The sequence below is a fragment of the Lissotriton helveticus genome, chromosome 7 (genome assembly GCF_964261635.1).
Source record: "Lissotriton helveticus chromosome 7, aLisHel1.1, whole genome shotgun sequence".
NCBI lineage: Eukaryota > Metazoa > Chordata > Amphibia > Caudata > Salamandridae > Lissotriton > Lissotriton helveticus.
The window spans coordinates 243,662,222-243,670,405 of NC_136068.1; the positions used below are offsets into that span (position 1 = coordinate 243,662,222).

An 8,184-nucleotide genomic window follows, 5' to 3' on the forward strand; every position below is an offset into this window, starting at 1 on the left:
CCTGGACCGGACCCAAGCATCCTGGGACCGGTTTCGGATTCATAATCCTCATCAGCCAGGCTATCTTGAATCCAGTGGCCAAGTGAGCAAGGGACTCACGTCTGAGCATACCCTGCCACACTTAGGGCGAACAAAGCGATACAAAAGGGGATGATGGATGGAGCGTTTGAGCAAATCAAACACTCACCCCCAGTCAACTGATCTGGTTTTAATCCATCACCATTCTTTAGCCCACTCAGCCACCCCATTTCAGACATGGCTATATGCAAATCAGTCTGACCCTGTGCCTCATGGGAACAGTCCAGCCCGAACTGCCTAAGCCATGTCTTCCATGGACCGGAAACAAGCATCCTGGGACCGGTTTCGGATTCATAATCCTCATCAGCCAGGCTATCTTGAATCCAGTGGCCAAGTGAGCAAGGGACTCACGTCTGAGCATACCCTGCCACACTTAGGGCGAACAAAGCGATACAAAAGGGGATGATGGACGGAGCGTTTAAGCAAATCAAACACTCACCCCCAGTCAACTGATCTGGGTTTAATCCATCACCATTCTTTAGCCCACTCAGCCACCCCATTTCAACAGAACTCTTCTACTGATCTGGAAACTCCATTTTCAATCACTGGACTTAACAGTATTATTTGCACTGACCTCATTAGTTTCTTCTAGGGTACTCTGCTCTAAAAAGTGTGACTGTTCCACTTTGGAGGAACATTACTTACTTACGTATGCCTACTACCCCACCTGGGGTATAAGCCATCAACCAGGACTCTCCAGCCATTTCTGTCCTGGGCTTTTTTTTCAATCTGACTCCAGGTGCAATCCATCTCTCTGCAGTTCCCCTTGAAGGCCTTGGTGCAAGGTGTATCTTGGCCTTCCTCTTTTTCATTTCCCATGAGGGTTCCAGGTCAGGGCTTTCCTGGTGGTGTGTGAAGCGGGCTTGCATAGGGTGTGACCTATTCAGCCCTAACGTCTTTTCAGGAGTTCTTCATGAGCAGGGAGTTAGAGTCTGCTGCCAAAGGTCGCTGTTGCTGATGGTGTTTGGCCAGCATATTTGGAGATTTTTCCTCAGACTGGTGTTGATGAAGGTTTTGACTTTGTTGGTGGTTGTCACTGTTGTCCTCCACGTTTCTGCTCCATACAGAAGGACTGATTTTATGTTGGTGTTAAAAAACCTGATGTTGGTTTGCAGCATTAGGTCCTTGCAGTTTCAGATCTTCTTTAGCTGAATTAAGGCAGGCTTTGCAATGCTGATTTTTGCATTGAGATCGGCAGCTGTGCTGCCCTGCTTGTCTATGACACTGCCCAGGTACGTGAAGGCCTTAATCTCTTTCAGTGCATCACCTGCCAGAGGGACTGCAGTTGTGCTGGATGTGTTAGCTTTCATAATTTTTGTTTTACCCCTGTGGATGTTGAGGCCAAGTTGTGCTGATGTGGCTGCTACATTGTCAGTTTTCTCTTGCACATGCAGATGGGTATGGTAGAGTAGGGCCAGGCTGTCTGCAAAGTCCAGGTCACCAAGCTGGGTCCAAGGTATCCATCGGATCTCATTTCTTCTCCTTGCTGTGGATGCCTTCATGAACCAGTTAATGGCCAACAAGAAGTGAAAAGGCGAGTGCAAACAACCCTGACGGACTCCGGTCCTCTCTTGAAAGGCTTCAGTGAGTTGTCGTCCATGGACTATCTTGCATGTCATTTCCTTGTAAGAGTTTCTAATGACTTTTATGAGTTTATCTCGCACACCGTAGGGTGGAGGAGATTTCAAAGGGTCTCTCTGCTCATGCTATCGAATGCCTTCTCATAGTAGATGAAGTTAGCATAGAGCGGGAGTTCCATTATATCAAGTGCTCAATGATGATGCACAGTGTCCACCATCTTGAGACCCTCACAGGTGAATGGCACACTATATAAACTCCTGAAAGATTTATTGACAGTGTTGCAATGTGGTCTGTGCAGGATTCAATTCAATTCAATTCAAATAATTTATATAGCGCGCTACATACCCAGAGGGTCTCAAGGCGCTTGGAGAAGGGTGGGGAATTATTTGTGGAAGCTGGCTTGCTGTTCTCGCAGCTGAGCATCGACTTGGTTCTTCATTCTGTTCAGGATGACTCTGTTGAACAATTTCCCTGGGGTTGATAGAAGAGTTATCCCTCTGTAGTGAATATGTGACGTTACAACACGATCAAAATGATTGTGGTACGTTACATAACAATTTTTACAACGCAAGTCATTACCACGACTTGCCCTGGAGGGCGCTGGACTTAAGAATAGTATGATTTACTATTCCAACACCAGTCTACCTACATTAGGAAAGGTGTTGGAATAGTAAATCATACTATTCCTTAGGTTAGAGCGCCATCCAGCGCAAGTTACTGTAATGACTTGCATTGTATTACCTGTGATGTAAAGGCATGGCGATGAAATGCCACTGTGGTAATGGATGTTTCCCTAAATAGTTTGTGCAGTTACTCAGGTCACCTTTCTTGAGAATCTTGATGAGATATCCCTACTCCTGGGTAGAGCATGTCTACTAATGTTTCAATGTCTGTCTTTAGTACCTCTGCAGGAATATTTTCATGTCTTGCTCCCTTACCATTTCTCGGATGTTTGATGACTTGTTGTGTTTCTTCTTTAGTTGGTCTGCAGCAGTCAATTGGCAAGTCCTTGTCAGCTGGCTGCATGTCTGGTGGAGACCGTGGCGTGAGATGGTTCAGCTGTACTTTAAAGTGCTTCACCCATTTTCGTTACCCATGATTGCCTTCCGAACTTTGACTTTAATAGGTCTTTCTGGCTTGAGGTATCTGTCGGAGAGTTTCCGTGTTACATCATAGAGTTTTGTCATGTTTTTATAGCTGCTTGCTGCTTCCTGTGCTTCTATGTCAAGATGATTGATGAATCTTAACTTGTCTGCTCTTAAGCTTCTCTTTGTTTTCTTGTTTGTTTTGGTGTATTTGCCTTGAGCTTTCACTTTTCTGCTCTCATTTAGCTGGTTTTGAAAGTAGCTTTCTTTTTCTTCCTCTCTTGGATTTTGCAGATAGTCTAGGTTGAGATCCATTCTTTATGCTTGTGTTCCTGGCACGCAGTACCTCCTGTCACTGTTTATTTGCTCTTGTCCCACTGACTTTCTACAGGGTCTCTGTTGTACTATAGTTCATGCAGGACTTGAAACTAGTTACTGAGGGTGACAGTATTCACTCTGTTTCTGGGCATCTTTGAGGAGGGTGGTGTTATATTGCTGGCACTGGTTTGTCAGTTCCATCAATGCTTTCTTCTGATTTAGATTTAGCCTGGCAAGGACAGGGTGATGGTCTAACACCATGTCCTCTCCTCTCATCACTCTCACATCCTGCCAGGACTTTCGGAACTTCTTGGCAGTGCAGATATGGTTGATATGATTCTCTGTTGAATGGTCTGGTGAAACCCACATCGCCTTGTGTATTTTGTGTGGGAATACACTGCCAGACTGTTCAGGGCACCGAGATTTGCAAACCTTTTACCATTCTCCTTCATGTTGCCAAGGCCATGATTGCCCATGACTTCTTTCTACCCAGTGGTGTGCTTCTTCGGCATTCAGGTCCCGTATCATTATGGAGATGTCCCTTCAAGGCATTTCTCCAGGATGGACTGGAGTCTGTTGTAAAACTGTTCTATCTCCTCTTCTTTGCTGTCATTTGTAGGTACATAGCACTGGATAACATTCATGTTGATCCTCTTTTTCTTTGTGCGGAAGGTTGCTGTGATGATTCAGGGACCATAGTCTTTCCATTCAATCCGAGCTCTGTTGACTGCTGTCATTAGCATCAGTGTTGCTCCCTAAGTGTGTGGGGCATTCTCTTCTTCGTATCCAGAATAAAGTAGCATTCTTCCTCGAGCCAGTCATTTCTGTCCAAATGGTGTCATTTGGTCTCACTGATGGCAAGCAGGGCAAGATTGTATTTTTCATCTCCACTGCCACTTGGACGGCATCTCATTTCGTTCTCCCTGAAAATTTGAATCAAACTGGAACCTTTAATAACCCTAGATTATTTCTAGCCTATTTTTGTAAAGTAATTATGCAGTTTGGAGGCAGCTTCACAGACTTTTCAGGGAAAGGAGGATTATGTAGAGTCCAGGAGGACCAAGGCAAAGTGCATTAGAGTAAATCATGTTCCCTGACTTTACTGACAGTGTTGGGGGCATGTTTTATTAGGAATGGTGCAGACGTTGCCTGATAAAATGCACCATCTCGAACATCCATTATACTGATAATTGATAAACTTGCCCCTGGGTACTTAAATATGTTGTCTCACAGGAGCATCACTGTCTAGAGGTCTACTTGTTTCTTTATCAGAGTAGAGTTTCCTAAAAGTGTTGCGGAACGTCTTCATATTGGCTTCTATGAAGGTCATCTGCAATGCATTTGGAGTTACTTAGAAATATTCAATTATTTTTCGTCCTCAAATCAGCGGACCCATTAAGAGATTTAACAAGACTGAAAACCGGCTGATTGGAGTCCTGGAAGAGCCTTTCCTAAGAAAGTGGCATGCACTAAAACTCTGCCATTGCTTTGCCTACAAAGTTTACTACCTTTTTGCTCTGAAAAGTCATACGTTCTCATTTAACAGAAGTACAAACGCCGTCTAACAAAAATCTTGCATGGCATGTGGATGATTGCACTACTGAATATTAGCACCAACAATATTGAGGACAGAATATCGAGGGACAAAGCATCGAAAATGATGTGCATATAGGGAGTATATATTTACTAGATTTACTATTTCTCACATCTACTTACCTTGAAGATATATGTACTGAGTAGGTATATACATGTGAGATTAGGTATAGAGAATCTAGACTTACTCACCTATCAATAATTATTTTAAATATTTTGTCCTTGATATTCTGTCCCACCGATATTGTGGGTTCGATATTCAGAGTGCACACTCTTGTGGACAATATGCTATGGCTCAGTCCCTTGATTATGCTGTATATTACCATGATACCTAATTATTTAACGGGGAATGCGAGCATTTGGCCAAACGTTGTTTTTTGGGGGCAATTTTCCTCTGGCCTGTTTGTGGTGTAACTATCTATCTGTGGGTTCGATCAGGGTTTTCCAAGTGTGCTGGTTTGTCTTTAGGCTAAGTGAAACCCCACCTGTGACCCGTCACTCGATAGGTATGGGTTGGGGCCGCAGGACCTGCTTGACCGTATATCTCTGACTCCTGGTTGATGGGGAGGTCACCTTGGGTGAATCTGACAGCAATGATACAAGTTCTTTTGAACTTCTAAAAATAATATGGCAGTTATTGATATCATTTTTCGACATTCTCAGCAGTGTGCATACAGTTGTCATAGCATACATCGACATTGTCTGTACCGGTATTGACATAGTTATACGTGCCTAGATCATGCCGTACATCGACATTATTTCTACTTGTAACAACATTGTTTTGCATCCATGGGTTATGGCATACATTGTCATTGTTACTGCCGGTATCGACACTGGTGTGCGGGCACAGACCAAGGCATACGTTGACATTATTTACAACGGTGAAGGATTTTTAATTTACAGGGAATATTTGCGCTCCGCTAGTTTTTCTGATTATTGCCTGTAGGGCTGAATAGTTTCAGGTTGTGGTGCCACAGGAAAGGGGAGACCCTCCCAACCCCTTAAGAGATGTTGCAAAAGAACATCTATACTTTGAAAACAAATTCCTATGCACACACAATTCAATTCTAATACTGGGTAATACAATTATTGGTCAGGTCAGTACAACAATAAGTTATTGTCCACTTCTTCTTGTATGAGCAATTTTTTCTTTTATTGCTCGAGTTACAACGCGCCAGCCAACACGTGTTTCGTCAGAGTATAAGTTGCTCTGACTCTTCAGAGCTTCCTTTTGTTCTAGGCGTATGTTGTAATTCCGCTTGACCGGTGATAATTCCAACCCGGTAAGGGTATCATTGAGTACTGAGTAGCTTGAGAATTTCACTTGTGTCTGGGAGAAAAAATTAAAGCATATGTCTCAGCCGTATGAGTAAGCTCGGCGGAACAGGAACCTCCTTTTGTTACAATGACTAGTGCCACTCCGTTTCGTAAGAATCGCCGCGAGTCCAAACTATTCTCTGTATTTTCGCAAATGTCGTCCGACAGTATCGGGACCTTCTATTCCGCCTGGCCGTGAATCCGGCGTCCTCCAGCAATGGTGTTTCCCAAAAAAAAATACATTGACATTATATTTATTCATAGAGCCATTGTCGGGCCTGCACATATCATGGTATTCATTGACATTGTATTCACCCATTCCAACAAATGTATTTGTTTTAACGTGCTGAGGAAGTCTATTTGCCAATCCTCAGTTTGGATTGCTGTCATTTCCCCAGTGTTACTGCAAATGACCTACGAGAAATGCATGTGTTTTCAACATTGCATTTGCATTCAGAACTTTGAGCAATCCTAACTCATGAACCATTGATTGGATTTTTGTCAGTTTGTTTTTGTTTGAAAGAGTAACAGAGATATTATTTTCCTACAACAGTGTGGAGTCTTTTTGTTGTGGTTTCACTGTGTTACTGTGAGTGAGTGGCTGTGTGTGCACAAATACTTTGCACATTTTCTGTTTAGTTTAGCCTGACTGCTTTGTGGCAAGCTACCAGAGGGTGAGCACAGGTACTACGCTTACCCTGGCTAGAATTGGGGTTCCTGCTTGGACAGGGTGCATACTTCTGCAATCAGAAACCCAACTTCTAACAATTAGTATATATTACAAAAGCTAGAACTTTTATGTTACTTAATTTTTAAAGGCGTTTTTTTTACACAACTCATTATAAATGCGAATGAATGGACAAATAAACATTTGGTCTGGACTGATCTTGTGAAGACGCCATTAGGTGTTCAGAGATGCCTAAAGAAAATACAGAAGCAGTTGATATCAAGTAAAGGCAGAGTAGGGCTAGCCTATAGGGCAACCTGGCAGTGCACGATAATTTGGTCTGAGAGGTCAGTGTGTGGGCCGGTTTTCTGGCTGTTAGTGGGCTTGTTAGATAGTCTCCAAGGCCAGATTTTAATGTTAATTTATCTTATATTAAAACAAATATTGCCTGAAGCAAGCTCAAATCTATGCAGTCGTCCTTAACTTGCAAAACACGTATACGGCATCTATGTAAGTTCAAAAGTGTCCTAATTTCCAAACATGGGCACCTTGGGCCTCATTTATGAGGCTATGCGTCACTTTTACGCCGCTGGTGCGTCACTTTTTGTGACGCACCAGTGGCGTCAAAAATTAGCCTTGTTGCGCCATATATACAAAGTGACGCATCTAGGTAGATGCGTCACTTTGTAAACCCCTGCGCCACATTATACCTGCGCCAGGTATAATGTATGCAAGGGGGCGTATTGACGCAAGAAAGCGTCGTAGAAGTGGCGCAGTGAAATCTATGTGTTTTCACTGCGCCACTTCTAGGACACACATGCGTCAATTTCTTACGCCTGCCTCACAGCAGGCGTAAGACTGACGCAGGCCCTTTCACATGGGGCTTGCCCCATGTGAAAGGACACATTGGTGGAGTTGCGTCACTTTTGTGACACACTCCAGCAATGCGCCACTTTTGCGCCATACAGATACATCAGAAATACTGACGTATCTGTAACTCCTTGCGCAATGATGCGTCATACTCTAAATATGACGCATCATTGGTGTCGCAAGGAGGGCGCAATGAAAAGTGACGCTTTGCTGTTTTCACGCAGCGATGCGTCACTTTTCATAAATGAGGCCCCTTGTTTTTTAGTTACTTAATTCACAAATGAGGGCATATATTTTGGTGCACGTGCTTACGTTCAGTCCCAGTCCGACCATGAGTGAAGGTTTCCTCTGTTAAGAATTGTTTGTTTCCTAAAACATCTCTGATTTATGGGTTTTAAAATTAATTTGTTTTGCAGCAAGATCACAGGTATGTAGAAAGGTAATGCTTAGTTCACATGGATGAACTTGGTTTAGTAGGGTATAACTCAAAAGACATTATTGCTTTTGTTGGTTTCCTTATTGTGTTTGTTGTTCGTCAGAACACGCATTTCTAAACACTTGTGAACATTCGAAGCCTTTGAAAAAAGTTCCAGTTCCACTCCCGTACCTAATGCTTAATCCCCAGGTCCCATTTTCCCTGTCACAAACCAGGATGAAAGAGAAAGAGTTCTTTTG

At 43.2% G+C, this 8,184-nt stretch overlaps 1 pseudogene; it reads right to left on the bottom strand.

Annotated features, from left to right (window-relative positions):
- Nucleotides 1-723: 723 nt before the first annotated feature.
- LOC144769025 (uncharacterized) lies at nucleotides 724-1,837 on the bottom strand (annotated as a pseudogene).
- Nucleotides 1,838-8,184: the final 6,347 nt, after the last annotated feature.